Here is a 19,152-nt window from a genome sequence, read left to right on the forward strand (position 1 = left end):
TGTCAATCCTAAGGGCGCGGGTTCGATTCCCGGCTGGGTCGGCGATTTTCTCCTCTCAGGGACTGGGTGTTGTGTTGTCCTAATCATCATCATTTCATCCCCAACGACGTGCAAGCCGCCGAAGTGGCGTCAAATCGAAAGACTTGCGCCAGGCGAACGGTCTACCCGACGGGAGGCCCTAGCCACACGACATTTCATTTCATTTTTTTTTTTTTTTTTTTCACTCTTGTTTTATCGCTGGCGCGGCGCGATCGCAAGTGAGTGTGCTGAATCAGATCAGGTTTCACGAGATTGGTGATTGATAGAGACCTCATACCAAGTCTAAAGAAAAATTCAGTATGTTGGCTAAATTTCATACGCAACATCACGTTATATAATATGCACCAAATGCAATATCATAGCGACCTCTATTTCTCGTTGCACACTTTTCCGAATTTCACGGCGTGCCTTAGTGTCACGTAAAAATCACAATAATTATTAGCATTAACGAAATGACGGCCGCATCATCATGAAACTGACATACAAAACCGTAAGTTTAGCAGAAATGATTTTTTTTACCGATTAGTTCCTGTATAATCGTTTGAGAAAGATTGCAGGGCGCGTGCCTTGATTCTGTCATAGCTGATCGACCGAAAGGTGGAACACGTCGAACTCTCCTTCCAAACTAACTCGCCCAGCGCTTTGGACGAAAATGGTCAGTGTTCATCGACCACTGTTTCGTGCGCGAGCTACATTACTGGCCATTAAAATCGCTACACCAAGAAGAAATGCAGATGATAAACGGGTTTCATTGAACAAATATATTATACTAGAACTGACATGTGATAATATTTTCACGCAATTTGGGTGCGTAGATCCTGAGAAATCAGTACCCAGAACAACCACTTCTGGCCGTAATAACGGCCTTGATACGACTGGTCATTCAGTCAAACAGAGCTTGGATGGCGTGTCCAGGTACAGCTGCCCATGCAGCTTCACACGATACCACAGTTCATCAAGACTAGTGACTAACGTATTGTGACGAGCCAGTTGCTCGGCCATCATTGACCAGACGTTTTCAGTTGGTGAGAGACCTGGAGAATGTGCTGGCCAGGGCAGCAGTCGACCATATTCTGTATCCAGAAAGGCCCGTACAGGACCTGCAACATGCGGTCGTGCATTATCCTGCTGAAATGTAGGGTTTCGCAGGGATCTAAGGAAGGGTACAGCCACGGGTCGTAATACATCTGAAATGTAACGTCCACTGTTCAAAGTGCCGTCAATGCGAACAAGAGGTGACCGAGACATGTAACCTTTGGCACCCCATACCATCATGCCGGGTGATACGCCAATATGGCGCTGACGAATACACGCTTCCAATGTGCGTTCACCGTGATGTCGCCAAATACGGATGCGACTATCATGTTGGTGTAAACAGAACTTGGATTCATCCGGAAAAATGACGTTTTGCCAATCCTGCACCCAGGTTCGTCGTTGAGTACACCATCGCAGGCGCAGCGTCAAGGTTAACCGCAGCCGTGGTCTCCGAGCTGATAGTCCATGTTGCTGCAAACGTCGTCGAACTGTGCGTGCAGATGGTTGTTGTCTTGGAAACGTCCCCATCTGTTGACTCAGGGGTCGAGACGTGGCTGCAGGATCCGTTACAGCCATGCGGATATGATGTCTGTCATCTCGACTGCTAGTGATACGAGGCCGTTGGGATCCAGCACGGCGTTCCGTATTACCCTCCTGAACCCACCGATTCCATATTCTGCTAACAGAATATGGTCTCTCCCAATGCGAGCAGCAATGTCGCGATACGATAAACCGCAATCACGATAGGCTACAATCCGATCTTTATCAAAGTCGGAAACGTGATGGTACGCATTTCTCCTCGTTACACGAGGCATCCCAACAGCGTTTCACCAGGCAACGTCGGTCAACTGCTGTTGGCGCATGAGAAATCGATTGGAAACGTTCCTCATGTCAGCACGTTGTAGGTGTCGCCACCGGCGCCAGCCTTGTGTGAATGCTCTGAAAAGCTAATCATTTGCATATCACAGCATCTTCTTCCTGTCGGTTAAATTTCGCGTCTGCAGCACGTGGTGTAGCAATTTTACTGGCCCGTAGTGTACATCGTGTCCGGATAGTCCCTGAAGTGACGGGCCGCTAGAGGGAGTGCGTGTTCAGAGCGGCGTGCATACGGCGAGCCGAGAGCATTGCAGCAGGCGCCTCCGCATTCTGCTCCTGCCGCCTCGTCGCACCTCCCCTGCTCTCGCGCGCTGTGTGCCGCGTCGCTGTATGCCGACTCCAGACGGTGGCGGCTGAGGCGTCTGTTTAATTAAGGGGAAGACGACGCCCGCTGCGACTGCTCCGCTATCTGCAGGTTACAGGCGTCGGAAAGCGCTTGGTACGGCGGACGGAAGCTGGTAGGGGGGGGGGGGGGAGGGAGGGAGGGAGGGAGGGAGGGAGGGATTCCGACGGCCGGCGGCTGGCGGACCACACGACGGAAACGTAGCTGCTGCGTCAGCCGTGTCTGTGGCGGGGCGCCCAACGGAGAGACGTGCAAATACTCTGCCGCGTGACGCAGCACAAAGCACATTCTTAGCTTGCAACTTGCAGGTGGAGCAAACATATTTCAGGACTGCGTTTGCAATGGCAATGCTGATTGCCAGACGCCACCACTAGAGGTCGCCCGATAATATCGGCAGAGGGATTGGTCCTCTGTCAGTTTATAGCGGGATTAAAGCGGAATAACAGTGTTGTAACGACGACCGGAACAGTAGCGGGGTTGTAGTAATGGAAAACGCGGCGGGACATGCGGAGCGGCCCGCGAACAGCAACACAACGGGAGAGGACGGACACGACCAACGTAGGACCGTACGACACGACGAGACGGACAACAGAGTCACGAAAACCAAACAAGACAACCACGCCCATTCGTAAAGAAAACACGAAGTCAATACGCTGTCTAATGCGAGGCGATATGTCCTGAGACCTACGCAAGGTTACACTGGCAGGCTGAGCTTTTTTTTCCTTTCCTTTATTGTGATTTCATTCCCCTGCCCCGTATGGGCAGGGGAGGCCTGTCAGCGGCACAATCCGCCGCTCTTCAGCCGATTGACATGACAACTAAAACAAGAATTAAATATTACATACATAAGGCGATAAGAAAGGGGAACATAAAACAGAGTAAGTGAGAAAACGGAGTTAAAAATACAGTGAAATAGAGACAATCATGGGGGACAGTTAAAAAAGTCACCAGGAAGTTAAAAAGCACAGTTGGCGATTCTTAAAACACATGGAAGACACTGAAGGCACTTGCACAGGTTAAAAGTCGGCCACAGTATTAAAAACACTCCAGAACAACACACTTAAAACCCTCTTGGAGCACACACGAAGAAGAATAAAACTGCCAGGTGGGACCTGCCAAGGGAAAGGTCAGAGAGGATGGAAATGGAGGGGAGAGCAAAGGGCAACAAGGGAAGTGGCGGGATGAAGAGGGTAGGGGTGTCAGCAGGTATACTAAGAGGCAGGAGACACATGGGGCAGGAGATGAAGAGGGAAGATAAGGCAGTAGGGAGTGCAGAGACACTGAAAGGGGGCACAAGAGAGGAAGGGGGAGTAGGAGGGGGAAGCCGCCCAGGAGAAGGGAGGGGAAGAAGATTGAGGCCTGAGGAGGAGGCAGGAAGATGGGGCTAGAGTTGGTAGGAAGGGTAGATGTCTGGGCGAAGCTCATCATCCGGTAGGGGTAAATGGCGGAAGTTGCGTTGGGAAAGCAGATGGAGGGTGTGGAGATCGAGAGAGGGTGGGACACAACGGTAAAGGCGCGGCAACTGGTTGGGGGTGGAGAGGACGGGAGACACCAGGGAGTGAGGGGGATCAAGGCGGCGGACAATATACATACAGAGTGCGGATGTGTTCAAGGAAAAGGAGAAGGTGGGGGAAGGGATGAGGTCAGCCTGAGCGACAGGCAGGCGCTTAAGTGCTCTATCAGGGACGTCGCTATTGGCTGCTACAAACCACGTGTTCCACTGTGGCGCCCTCACTCTAAATGCGGGTCAGGAGGCGCGCGCCGCCACAGCTTACGGCGAGATGGTGCAGTGACCTCTAGGTGTCTTCGACGTCCATGACGTCTGGTGGGGATTCAAATTCCGCTGCGCGCAGTACCAGAAACAGGCTGACGGTCGAAAAAACTCGAATTTTTTTATTACGGAATTCGAATGTATGTACATTGAAGAATTATTCCCCAAAATATCATGGGTGAAGTCCAAAAAGTAACGATTCTGTGATCGTTTGAAGCCGAGCGTTCACGGCACTCCTCTGCGTTATAGAACTGGTTGCCACAAGTCGTTACCGATGCCTTCACTGCTATTTGTACTGATTTGAGCAAACCTAATTAGTTGGAGCGTTGTTTTGGCGGTTTTCCTCGAAACTTGCAAGTGGTTCAGATGGCTCTGAGCACCATGGGACTTAACATCTGAGGTCATCGGTCCCCTAGAACTTAGAACTACTTAAACGTAACTAACCTAAGGACATCACAGGGATTTGAAAAAACTGTCGAAATGTGAACCCATCTTTTTTCGCTGGAAGATACTAATTATCAACTGAACTTAAGAGAATTAAATTTGCTTCAAGGGAAACCAAAAATCATTAAAATCGGACGACAACCATGCCGAAAAACATGGTTTTGAGGAAAATGCGGGTAAAATTTGACGCGAATTTATCATTTAAAGCGAAAGGGGCAAATCTTGAAACGTTATATCATCGATGCCTGGTAAATAATATCTAACGCCTCGGCTAGTGGATGGCCGCTTTCTGCTACTTTGACCTGATATGCCCCCATTTTCGTCCTCAAAGCCCTTTGCGACTCTAAGCAAATCGCCGCTGGCGTCTCTGTCTTCACAGAAACGGCGCATTTCGTCGCCAGGGTATTTGCCGCGTAGATTAATGCGGTATGGCCTACATTGGAGGGGCTTACGACCAAATTTGAAGCGATGTTGAGAATTTAGCCTCGGCTGGATGCTAGCTTTCGAAGCATGCCTCCAAATGAGACTATTGAAACTCATTCACGTTTTGAGGCCGGCCGGTGGGGCCGAGCGGTTCTAGGCGCTTTAGTCTGGAACCGCGCGACTGCTACGGTCGCAAGTTCGAATCCTGCCTCGGGCATGGATGTCTGTGATGTCCTTAGGTTAGTTAGGTTTAAGTAGTTCTAAGGTCTAGGGGACTGATGACCTCAGAAGTGAAGTCCCAGAGTGCTCAGAGCCATTTTTTTGAACCACTAATCTCGCACCAGTCGCAAAATAACGGCGCTAGTAGCACCTGTATAAGAGGGCCAATCATGGTTGCTTTAAATAAAGGCTGAAACGGTCGTGATACTGGACGTGATGGATTGATATTAGTCAATAATGCCTTTCAGGCGACGAAGACGTCATTTTCATCATGTCACCGAGTTTGAACGGGGTCGTGTAACAGGGCTACGAGAAGCTGAATGTTCCTTGTGTGATACTGCAGAAATACTTGGCAGGAATGTAGCCATCGTACATGATTGCTGGCAGCGGTGATCACGAGAATGTATTGTTGGAATCGACGAGGCTCTGGACGCCGCCGTCGTACTACCAAGAAGGAAGACCTTTGTGTTCGGCTTACGGCACTGGCGCAGCCTAGCTGCACCAGCAATTTGAGCATCCGATGGCACTACACTGTACAAGGAACTGTTAAAAATCGGTTACTTCAAGGACACCTGTGAGCCAGCGTGCCCTGTAGCGTATATTCCACCGGGTCCAAACCGCCGCCATTTACGACTTTAGTGGTGTCAAGGGACAGCTCATTGGAGTGCAGGCTGGAGGTCTGTTGTGTTTTCCGATGAAGACTGTGAGCCATGCCGGCAATGCGGCTACAAATATTTGTTCAGCGATGCTAACCTTTCGGCGCTTGTGAGCCCGTCGCGAGGTGGCGTGGCATGGGACGGATCGACAAGCGAGCGCGAGTTTGTTGCGAAGTGGAGAGGAGATTGTGCGATTGCCCAAGGAGGGGAGCTACCCCGGTCGGTGAAGAGGTGTTTTGAAAAGGCAGTTCTCGCGTCCGTCGGCCGTCGTAATTTAATTCATTGTTTACTACAAAAATTTATTGGTAGCGGCGATTGTTGCTGACTTACGTGGTGGGCCTTCATCCAATGGTATTTCATTAAATTTTTGATTTAGAATTAAATGCTGTTGTGAAGTTTTGTTTGTTAACAATATTAATCTTCAGTGGTATTAGACTAGCTGAATATTAAAACATGAGTATATAAGTTGAACAATAGAATAAACTTTTCATATTAATTTCCTTGGCTAGTCAGCTCACTTTAAAGCAAAAAAATTTTAGTTATTAATTGCAATTGCGGCCCACACAAGCGCGAGAGTATTTTTTCTTACCTCCGTCAGCCATTGCATTGTAGTCGCAGTCCTGGCTCTGGCTCTCGGCTGTTGTACTGAAAATAAGAATCTTAAAATTACATATTTTCTGCAACGTCGGGCGGCTGTGGAGAAAAATGTATATTATGTTAATAGCGGGCGAGTTTTTCGCATCCGCTAATTTTTGTAAGTTAATGTCGCTACGTAATAGCGTCGTTGGCTACATTGGCCGCTGCGATTGTTGCACTCTAAATTACTCGAATGCAGGTTAATTCAAGGAAGGCGGACATGTAATCGTGATCACCTCTTACAAATTAAAAGTGAAAAATAATATAAAATCAATATATTATCTGCTTGATTAGTACAAATATGCTTACATTTGCCAGCATTCGCAAGGTGCCCGTCTACGTGCAACCAAGACAAGAGAAGAAATGAAATGAAGACGACTAAAAAATTAACAAAAGAGCGTATCTTGTCGTCTCTTTAGATCATTTTTTTATATTTCTTTGCCCTCGAAACTTACATAGAGAAATTATTATAATACGGGTACATGAGAAAAATGTATATTATTCAATTTTTAAATGTCTCCTCCTTACTGTTTTTTTAGGTCTTTTCGTATTATTTCACTGGGGACGCTATACATTGTAGAGGCGACAGTTGTAACGGCTGTATCTTGAGATGGTCTGAGCAGCCAAGCAGTTGGTGGCCGTTAATCGATGACATTTTATTGGGAGATTGTAGTGGCGACCTGCTTCTCCGATGGTGTTGGACGATTACTTCGCTGAACTGATAAGGTGACACCATTATATTTCTTTCACTGGCCATGAACTTTCTGCCTTCCGTATTGCAAGTGTACTTCACCTGAGACGAACTATTAGTGAGTAATGCATGTTGGGGTCGGACACTACGCAGTTTGTCGCATCGAACTACTGTTGCTTGGTGTCTAGCAGCGTCGGCATTCTGCCTTACCATCGAAGCCGGGGGTCTTGTTGTGTCAAAAGTTCTAAAACTGAGTGTTTAGTTTGTTCCAGACAATATTATGCCTCTTGAACTATATTATGTACCAAAGTACGCTAACTCCATGAGACACTGGTGCAGAGGGTTGAATATCGGCATCCGGGAAGTGAAGTCGGACGCACCTACTGTACATCGCGCCCTCGGCCGGGCCGATAAATCGGGTCCGAGCGGCACAAGAGGTGTGGCCCGTGTTGGTTGCTCGGCAGGACTTCCATACCCGCACTTGACCGATACCGTGAGCTGGGAACTATTTGTAAGAGAAGTGTCTAATGTATATTACTGCCTGCCTAGTTGAGTCCGTATGTAAGGCTACTGTTTCTTTTGGACGAGTATACTTGGGCAAGGTCTTAAAACTGTAAGTGATCATAGGATAGCCATTTGGGCGTGCGGTGTATTCTATTTTCTATAGAAAGATGTTACCTTCCTCATTTGAAACCGAGCGAGGTGGCGCAGTGGTTAGCACAATAGACTCGCATTCGGGAGGACGACGGTTCAATCCCGCGTCCGGCCATCCTGATTTAGGTTTTCCGTGATTTCCCTAAATCTGTCCAGGCAAATGCCTGGATGGTTCCTTTGAAAGGGCACGGCCGACTTGCTTCCCCATCCTTCCCTGATCCGATGAGACCGATGATCTCGCTGTTTGATCTCTTCCTCCAAACAACCCAACCCAACCAACCTCATTTGAAAGGTTGTTACACATTTGTTAGTAACTAAAGCCAAGTTATAGCCTTCATGTATAAATATTCTCTAACTGGGAGTTTATTATTATGTTATTTCTTCGCTATTTGTCAATGTAAAATACAGTTATTCACATTTCATCTGTAAGGTTAATTTTTATTTTAAATGAGTATATTTGGGCAAGGTTTTAAAACTGTAAGTGAACTTACTGTAACCCTTTAGGCGTTTAGTGTATTCTATATTTTTTTGTTTTTTCGTCTTAAAAGGTATTATCCTTATCATCTGTAAAATTGTTATACTTGCTTTGATATCGAAAACTAAGTGATGGGTTTCATGTACAAATGGTCTCACTTGAAGTTTGACAACAGTTATCTGTTGACTGGCTTTAATAAATATTGTGAACAATAAAAGGTGAATGCTCCCCCAGCCCTAATAGGGTCCAGTTCTAACGCGTAGTCCTTTGGACGTTTTACGATACGCCGAGGTAATATGTTTTAGACTGGTTCTGCTTCGGTGCCAGTGATGGCCGTGTGTCTGTTAGAAGTAGGTCAGTTGAGGGCTTGCAACCAACCTGTGAACGTATTAGACAGAAAGGACCTACACTTGGAGTTATTTCGTATGACAGCAGTAGCGCTCTCGTGGTTATCCCACGCACCCTGACTCAATACTTGTACGTCTATCTAGTAATTTGATGTCTTGTGCTGCCATTCATGAACAGCACACCAGGGGGAGATTTCCAATAGGATAACGCTCGTCCACATATAACTGTTTTAACCCAACGTGTTCTGCAGAGTGTCGACATGTTGCCCTGCCTGTTCTATCACCGGATCTGTCTCCAGTCGAGCACATATGGGGTATCAAGGGACGATAACTCGAGCGTCATCCACAACAGCATTAACCGTCAATGTATTGACCGACTAAGTAGAACTGGCATGGAACTCCAGCCGACAAACTGACATCCAGCCCTCCAGAACACAATTCATGCACGTTCACATTCTTGCATTCAACACTCTAGCGATTACACCGGTTGTTAATGTACCAATATTTCATATTTGCTGTCGTTTACCTTGCGCTGAGGCTTACCAGTGATCTTGAAATGTTAATCGCTTATATATGTTATCTAGGCTAATGTATTCCCAAAACTTTAGTACTGCACATTACTTTTGGCGTTGCTATTTTTTTCCACATTAGTGTATGTTGTGTTACTCATCTGTCTCGTCCTTTAAGTTCTGGACAGCAGTGTAGTATATTGCTTACACCTACGTATATCTAAAGATATTCAAAGTACCCTCCGCCACACTCCATTAGGTGTCTTGCGGAGTATAGACGTAGGAAGGTTTTAGGATACCTCGTCTGTAATGCTCGAGGTCGGCTCAAGGCCCAAGCAATATAACCTGCTAAATTAGTGTGCAGAATAAAAAATTATTAGTAGCGGAAACTGGTACGGATGAAAGTATAGGATAATAAGTGGTAGGATGAAAAACGTTTCAGTGTACATGGCGCCGCAAACGAATCCCCTGCGTGAAGATTACCAAAGCGTGCTTGCAAGCCGCCACTGCCTATGGTATGAAATACTGCCATAGGTAGCGGAATTGTGTTTGAAATATAAATAAATATGACCCTGTGTCTTTGGGCTTAAATTTCACCCTACAGCCAGCTTCACATTACGTGCACTTGTTAACAGAAGGATCCTCCGCGTCGTCCTCACACTTGGAAGCTATACAGCAGTCTCTATGGAGTGAGTTAAGAATTCTTTCAGACACTCTTGGATCATTACGCAAATATTAACAAGGTTGTGCAGTTTGATGGTCCAGCTCTTCAATCATATGACAGTTCTGAGACGACTGGAGGCAAAAGAAATCCAAAAGACTGAGGTCAGGTGACCCTGGAGACCGACGTACAGGCTCTGTTTGACCTGCGCGTCTTGGACCATATTGAGGCAGTACATATAGTCTTATATCAGCAGCAAAACGTTTCTATACCCCGTCATACTTGTACCACGCTCCTCAACATTGTGCAGCGTGAGGTAGACTACGGGCCTAATCGGTAAGTTTTAAGTTCAAATAAATTTAATCCAACAAGGACGGTGATACTGAAGTTAGTAGCCACCTGTAGCCACACACTCACAATTATCTCGCAAACGATTTGTTTGCGAACCCTTGCTTGTAAGTTTCCATAGCCTCGTTATATACCCTCCGCTCATAAAACTTTATTATAATTCAGCTGGTCAGGATAAATAGGATACTGCATTGAAATATTGCTCTTTGAAAGAAAAAAGTACACGAAAGAAAATGCACGGTGACTGATCATCTTGACGGCTTGAAAAGTAATTAAAGGGGGTCAAGCTATAGCGATGCCTCCGTCAAGATAATAACAGCAAAACGCTTTCTGACTACATGTGAGATACTGACCGAGATTGTGAACAGTTAGTTGAACGTCAATATGACAAAGGTTGGTTGAAGTACAGGGCTGCAGGTCAGATGGACTAAGTCCTCAGACAAAGGTTGCTAATAGGCACGGGCCGGCAATAATCTCACCACTGAACTGCCCAGCAGGTGATTTGGACACTGGCTGTAGGTGTGCAACTGCGAAGGTGACGGCTTGCCTGTTGTGTCGAGATGTACAGATAATCACGAATGGCGCGCCGAAAAAGCAAGACTATCCTCTACGGCGGCTCTCCGCCGAATGTACAACATACGTTGGCCGAACTGTCCAGTCAGTCCTCTACGGTGGACGTCCACCGAATGCCTCGAAATTCTCTCGTCTCTTCCCTACTCGACACCAAACCCTCGTAGAGTCGCCCCATTGGACAACCTGCCAGCGCAAACTGCGCCAAACTCATACCGCCGCGCCAGAACTCCCGCCTAGACACCGCTTTACTACTTTCCTCCAATGAGAAAGCTTGGCCCTAAAATCTATGTTCTCCTCCTCTAAACTTGGCGCCAGGGAGACGCGCGTGCATTCCACGCGTGCGGCGGATTGTGCTCTCCTCCGCAGAGCAAATCGTGAAAATCTGTCGGTCGCACACCTCCGGTGCGCGGGCCGCTGGCCATTGTGGTGCTGAAGACTGCGCCGACTTTACGGCGAGACCCGAGCGCCTACGCTCACAAGCAAAGCGGTCTCGCTTTTATACAGGCACGGATGCTTTCCTGGAAGAGCGGGCGGCCGTCTCTTTCACCTCTGCCGCCCTGGACACATCTCCCTGCCGTCCTCACTGACACAGAAATAACCTTGCCCCAAACCTGCTAGCGACAAATAGACTCTGTCATACGTATAATTATTCGTCGTGATGGCCGACTACATAGCTGAGATGGCTGCAACGCTTCGGGATTGACTAAGTAGTTAAGAAGGGGTGAAAGGACGCATGCTCAAAGGGTTGCCACCTTTCATGTTTTACTAGAATATTTTTGATTCTGTACTTATATAACTTATTTCCACATAGAATGGCATCCTCTGTTCCGTTTTAGCCCGTTATTTGTATACGAGTCTCTTTTCGGCAGTGGGGTATTCGATGTTTTCTGGAAATTGTCTTAAATGTCATTGATACGCCCGCCAAACCCGCTGCGCAGAACAGGTAATAGGATTGTGGGAAACGCCAAAGGTTGAGGTCAGTTTCTCATTTTAATTGTCATTTACTGTAATTTAAAGACCTCCACAACCAAAGCAGCACATTGCCGGAACTTTACCGAATGCAACTCTTTCACGGGAAAAATCCAATTAAGATAGCAATAAAATAATTTAAAAAAAAGCAGCAAACATATTCAGAGTGCAATACAAATGGCTGAGAGCCACAATTAAATTTCAAAATTTTAGAATGTATTATTATAGACTTTTAAAGGCAGAAGGCCCGAATGTTTAACAACAAGAAACCTTAACAATCAACAAGAGTAAAATCCAATTAAAGAGGCAAACTAAATAAATAAAGAAACGTATCATGACTACATGGAAAGCCTTAAGGCTAAGCAAATAGAACATACATATGCAAGGTGCAATACCAATGACTAAAGGCGACGATTAAGTTCCAAAATTTTAAAATATATTACCATACTCCTTTAAAGGCAGAAGGCCGCAGTGTTTAAGCTTGAAAGATAAATTTAAAAATTAATTTTGCAAAATTTTTAAGAAAAAATAATCAGAAGCCTGGAATTTAAAGTAGCTGACAACAGATAATTAAACACCGGTGGCACTCAGAAGCTTCCAGGGAGGTCGGTCTGCCTCGTTCACTCAGGTGAGTCCAACTATACTTGATATGTCGGAACCCAACCAGAGGACAGCCACGGACCGACCGACACATCGACTTGCTTCCCGTCAATCAGTACACGAGAACTCAAACCGGAAAGGTTACAAACGTGATAATCCACAATGGAGTATGTATTAGCTGTCAAAATTGCACACCATGTTGGACAGCGACAACAGGTGAGGAAGAGACGCTGCCTGAAATTACATTAGTGGCCAGGGCAGGTAACCGGAACACTAACGGCTACAAGATAGAAAATTCCACTGGTGCACTCAAATTGTAGTCGACCAAAACAGTTAATTGCACCGCATGGCAGCTAAATTTCAGCAGTAGAAACAGTGTTGCTGACAGAAAAACCTCCGACAGCAAACCACCGAAACGAACCGCCACAACACGAATGGACATGGCTTGGGTAGTCGAAACCACTACTCAACCTTGACGTCCTGGGTCGGTGAACGACGAAGCTCGTAGCGATCGGACAGCTCCACACACGCTCCGACACTGCGCAGGGACTGCCAGCGGACGCAGCCGACTGCACCGCGCGGAGATAACTTCCCTCGTCCGCAACAACCGACCGACTCCCTCCAGACCCCCTAGCCGGAAACTACGTGCACCAAACCAAAGATGGTACACGGCGCAAATATCGATACACATCACTGCTGCCACAAGTAGATGGAAGAACCACCATAACGTAACTGCAACAAGGGCGGGAAACCAAACACAGATAGACAGCGAACTTCACGAAAACGCATAGTTGGGAATGAGCACGCCTCAGTCATTAATGAAAAGTCCGCTGCAGTAGTAAAATTTTTTTATTATTTATATCTAAAAAGTAAGGCGCAACCTGGTTTTAGGACAAATGTCCCACCTTTAGATAAATCTTAAAATTTGAGTCAATTAAGAATTAGTATTACATCCCTAGTCAGCAACTGATATATACATAATCTCGACATAATCAGCAACCTGTTTCATAAAAGAAATTTAATTTCTTAACCGTCTTCAGGCACTTAGTGCCCTACTCGCAGAAGATAGTACGAGAAAATACACCACAAATAAGTAGGATTTAATTAAAAGTTCTCCGGTTTCCAGCCGATTGGCAGTATTATAAAACCGGAACCTTTCAACAACTGACATACTCATCATCTTCAGGCGAAGAAACCCAAGAGCTTTTCGTCAATTGTATACGCTGGGGAAGTCTACATTCACAAGTTGGAGTTAGCAATATTCCAACTAAGGATGGATAGAAAAAAACATTTAACTTTTCTGAATTTTTACAATTTTTTAATCTTTTCGTACTTAATTTTAATATTCCTATCTAACTTCTACTTGTTTGTGGTGTATTTTTCTGTACAGCCTTCTGAAGGTGGGATGCCTTAAACCGGTAAAGAAATTAAATTTCTTCTACGCAACAGGTTTTTGATTATTTCGATACATCCATAAAGGATGTATAACCGCGATTAAAATAATTTAAAATAGTGCACTTCTGGTACGCGGCATGAAACAGGATATCCTCTTCAAAAAATGGTTCAAATGGATCTGAGCACTATGGGACTTAACATCTAAGGTCATCTGTCCCCTGGACTTAGAACTACTTAAACCTAACTAACCTAAGAACATCACACACATCCATGCCCGAGGCAGGATTCGGACCTGCGACCGTTGCAGCAGCTCGGTTCCCGACTGAAGCACCTAGAACCACTCGGTCACAGCGGCCGGCTATCCTCTTCAGTCGTAGGCCTGCCAGAAAGCCTCTCGCAGAGGAGGACAATGGTGCTCTTTGTAGTCAGCACAAATGTATTTGAAACGCAAGCATTTCGATCATGACCCCATGTAACTGGGCTTTCAGGCAGGTCTAGGACTGAAGAAGATACGCTGTTTCGTGCCATTCACCAGGGATGCTCTATTTTAACATATATTAAAATACTTTAACCTCAGTCGTGTGTGCTCTACGGAATCACATTTCAATATGCTCCTAGAGGTGGGACACAGATACTGAAGCTGGGTTGTGTTTTCCTTTTTAGAAATAAATGATTTAGACGATAGATAATGAATATCAACAGTTATATGTAAAGAAGTCGTCTCGGGTTTTCAGCCGAGTCAATGCGTCGTTCTGCCGCAACGTTTCAACAAGTTTCCTACTTGTGATCTTCTGAAGATGACAATTAGGAAACTGGTTGAAACGTTGCCACAGATCTGCGCCTTGACTCGGCTGCGACTTGGGCTGTTCACATAAACAAATATTGGTCGGAGTTTAAAAAGTGATAAGTGATACTTGAAACAGCGGATCGATCGCAGACAGCAGACAAATGTACGTTTTTTACGATCGTTGCTGCTGTTGTATGCGGGACGACTGTGGAGCTGGAAGCCCGGTCTGTGGTCGCCGCACTTAATTTAGGGCCTCGTTGGGCTGTGCGGCCTGTCTGCGAATCCGGCCACTGGTTAATTTGCATTAATAACCGCCGGGCTCCAGCAGCGGCCTCCGGGCTTTTCCAGCCCGGCACGTTCTCCAGGGACCGCAGACTCTCTCTCTCTCTCTCTCTCCCCCTTTCTATTCCTTCCTCTATCTGTATTCGAGATAACGAGCTTCTTCTTCTTCTATCTCTCTCTCTCTCTCTCTCTCTCTCTCTCTGAGCCAAGTCGCTGAACAGTGCTGTCAATACTAAGCACGCAAAGTCGTCCACCAGCCAGGATGCAACTGTTGCGTTCCGACATTTCCACTGGAGCCAGAGAGGCGCGCCCAGCCCACGCAGATTGTTTTCCGGACTCGCCTGACGAGTGCTGGTCGGCGAGCTGTGGCGGAGTTTCAGCTACGGAAGCGTCTGCTCGAATTCCAATGATCCCTAGTTCGTCAGTTATTTCCGATGGTTGTTGTTGTATTTTCTTTGCAGTTATTCACGTTCTCGATTTTTGTGGATTGGATCCTAGGAAACTGCTTCGTATTTGTGCTGAGCCTCCAAACCGCACATGATGCAACTGAGGGTATTTCACAGTACAAAATAAGCCCAAAGACGGCTTGTGACTGGTCATTAATTACGTCAGCTGTCACACATGGTGCTAACACCTGCGCTGTTGACGCCACCGCTCCCGCAGTAGCGTAAACATTTCCACGAGTATCTCTGGCTCTTCTCTGCCTCGAGAGCTCGCTTCCGTATATTACTAAGATTGTATCCGCTATCACGGTTGAAGATTTTCTCACATATTTTATTTCTACAGCCTCTTTAATTACAGTTTGCGAGGATATAGAAGCCTGGAATGTTTGCAAGACATTCGTTCTTGTTTTTGTCCATAATAACACATCTAAACCTTTCCTACGCTACACTGTCAATACATTCCAGAGGTATCAGAACGGTTTTCGCGTACAACTCTCGATTCGTTCGTTTCCGGTACTAGAAGACTTACCTCAATTTGTTGCATTTCCCCTTCTCCGTCATCCAAGAAAATATGTAGTACCATCACCGAATCACCCTGTATATACAGGGTGGTCCATTGATCGTGACCGGTCCAAATAACTCACGAAATAAGCGTCAAACGAAACATCTACAAAGAACGAAACTTGTCTAGCTTGAAGGGGGAAACCAGATGGCTCTATGGTTGGTTAGCTAGATGGCGCTGCCATAGGTCAAACGGACATCAACTGCGTATTTTAAATAGGAAACCCCATTCTTTATTACATATTCGTGTAGTACGTAAAGAAATACGAATGTTTTAGTTATACCACTTTTTTCGCTTTGTGATAGGTGGCTCTGTAATAGTCACAAACATGTGACTCACAATTTTAGACGAACAGTTGATAAAAGGTAGGTTTTTTAAATTAAAATACAGAACGTAGGTACGTTTGAACATTTTATTTCCGTTGTTGCACTGTGATACATGAACCTTTGTGAACTTATCACTTCTGAGAACGAATGCTGTGATTACCTGTAAATACCACATTAATGCAGTAAATGCTCAAAATGATGTCCGTCAACCTCAATGCATTTGGCAATACGTGTAATGATATTCCTCTCAACACCGAAGTTTTTGTGATTCCCGATTCCCACGCAATTTGTCTGCTACAGATGTGCAGACTAGCCGCGACAGCAGCTAAAACACCTGCTTGGGCATCATCATTTGTTACAGGTCGTGGTTGACGTTTCACATGTGGCTGAACGCTTCCTTAAATAACGTATCTATCCGGCGAATGGTCCGGACACTTGGATGATGTCGTCCAGGATACCGAGCAGCATAATAGCACACGTCCGTTGGGCATTTTGATCACAACAGCCATACATGAACACGATATCGACCCTTTCCGCAATTGGTAAACGGTCCATTTTAACACGGGTAATGTATCACGAAGCAAATACCGTCCGCACTGGCGGAATGTTACGTGATACCGCGTACTTATACGTTTGTGACTATTACTGCGCCATCTATCACAAAGCGAAAAAAGTGGCCCAACTAAAACATTCATATTTCTTTACGTACTACACGAATATGTAATAAAAAATGGGGGTTACTATTTTAAAAAACGCAGTTGATATCCGTTTGACCTATTGCATCTAGCGGGCCAACCATAGCGCCATCTGGTTTCCCTCTTCAAGCTAGACGAGTTTCGTTCTTTGTAGATTTTTCGTTTGTCGTTTATTTCTTGAGACATTTGGCCCGGTCACGATCAATGGACCACCCTGTATAGCCTATATACACATCTACGGGCGCCGGCGCCCATAACTTGGATGCTCCGTAGCGTCGTTGGATAACGCTTCCATACACTGATTCCTATTCAAGATTTTCTATACTCTCTTCTTTACACAAGGCAACGACCTTGCCGCAGTGGATACACCGGTTCCCCCGAGATCACCGAAGTTAAGCGCTATCGGGCATGGCTGGCACTTGGATGGGTGACCATCCAGGACTCCATGCGTTGTTGCCATTTTTAGAGGTGCACTCAGCCTCGTGATGCCAATTGAGGAGCTGCTCGACCGACTAGTAGCGGCTTCTGTCAAGAATGCCATCATAACGACTGGGAGAGCGGTGTGCTGACCCCACGCCCCTCCTATGCGCATCCTCTCCTGAGGACGACATGGCGGTCAGATGGTCCCGGTAGGCCACTCGTGGCCTAGAGACGGAGTGAGTGCTTCTTTACACAAGTCATTAAAGTTTATAATCGGAGTTTCCGAACACCCTGTACGTAGAGTTTTATATTATTCTTACAGCAACTGTACCGTATTTACCCCAGTGTCATAATTTGTGCATTAAAAAATTTAACTTCGGCATAAAAGTAACATTGAAATGTAAATACGTACACACGATAGTTCTGTGACATGGTCGTCACATGTTACTGAAAGATGTATGATTTTTTTTATTATTATTATAATTTCTCGGCTGTTTTTGAGGAGAGTAGGAGGCTTGCTAACTCCGGAGGAGTATTTCAGCATATCTTCTTAAGATACGAGCGTCCCAGGCGCTTGCCCTGTAGTGTGCCTTAAACACAGGCGGACAGTCACAGAGGTTGTGGAGAAGGGAAGAGGGCCCCAGGGCACTGTAGTTCGCGGAAGTGATTGCGATAAGCCCCTGCCCCTCACTTTAGCGGTGAATGCGATCTCCTCCTTAGAAGTTTGCTGCGAGGGAGCCACCGAAAGAGCCTAGAGTATACCTGAGTGTGACGAGTTCACATCTGTGTACACAGATCTAAGATTCGGCCGTCACGACGCCGTTCGCACCCCGTGAGAAAATTAGCTGTATTCCCTTGCAAATTTTGTTGTCCCTTCAACGGAGTGTTGCCCGCCACCACGTATAGGCCCAAAGAGCTCGACCAGCGAGTGGAACATGACTACATCTACATCTACATCTACATACATACTCCGCAATCCACCATACGGTGCGTGGCGGAGGGTACCTCGTACCACAACTAGCATCTACTCTCCCTGTTCCACTCCCAACAGAACGAGGGAAAAATGACTACCTATATGCCTCTGTACGAGCCCTAATCTCTCTTTTCTTATCTTTGTGGTCTTTCCGCGAAATGTAAGTTGGTGGCAATAAAATTGTACTGCATTCAGACTCAAATTCTGGCTCTCTAAATTTCCTCAGTAGTGATTCACGAAAAGGACGCCTCCTTTCCTCTAGAGACTCCCACCCGAGTTCCTGAAGCATTTCCGTAACATTCGCTTGATGATCAAACCTACCAGTAACAAATCTAGCAGCCCGCCTCTGAATTGCTTCTATGTCCTCCCTCAATCCGACCTGATAGGGATCCCAAACGCTCGAGCAGTACTCAAAAATAGGTCGTATTAGTGTTTTATAAGCGGTCTCCTTTACAGATGAACCACATCTTCCCAAAATTCTACCAATGAACCGAAGACAACTATCCGCCTTCCCCACAGCTGCCATTACATGCTTGTCCCACTTCATGTAGCTCTGCAATGTTACGCCCGAATATTTAATTGACGTGACTGTGTCAAGCGCTACACTACTAATGGAGTATTCAAACATTACGGGATTCTTTTTCCTATTCATCTGCATTAATTCACATTTATCTATATTTAGAGTTAGCTACCATTCTTTACACGAATCACAAATCCCGTCCAAGTCATCTTGTATCCTCCTAAAGTCACTCAACGACGACACCTTCCCGTACACCACAGCATCATCACAAATAGCCGCACATTGATATCCGCCCTATCCAAAAGATCATTTATGTAGATAGATAAAAACGGCGGACCTACCACACTTCCCTGGGGCACTCCAGATGATACCCTCACCTCCGATGTACACTCACACTAGAAGCCGATACCAGCCTCCGGCACGTTAAGATGCGTTCAATAAGACAACAATGGGAAATTTCTGCAGGGTTTCCCTGTACTC

At 46.0% G+C, this 19,152-nt stretch overlaps 1 pseudogene; it reads left to right on the plus strand.

The window, feature by feature from the left end:
• The first annotated feature begins 17,100 nt into the window (after positions 1 to 17,100).
• Positions 17,101 to 17,218, plus strand: LOC124803626 (annotated as a pseudogene).
• Positions 17,219 to 19,152: the final 1,934 nt, after the last annotated feature.

Source organism: Schistocerca piceifrons, chromosome 6, assembly GCF_021461385.2.
Source record: "Schistocerca piceifrons isolate TAMUIC-IGC-003096 chromosome 6, iqSchPice1.1, whole genome shotgun sequence".
NCBI classification, from domain to species: Eukaryota; Metazoa; Arthropoda; class Insecta; order Orthoptera; family Acrididae; genus Schistocerca; species Schistocerca piceifrons.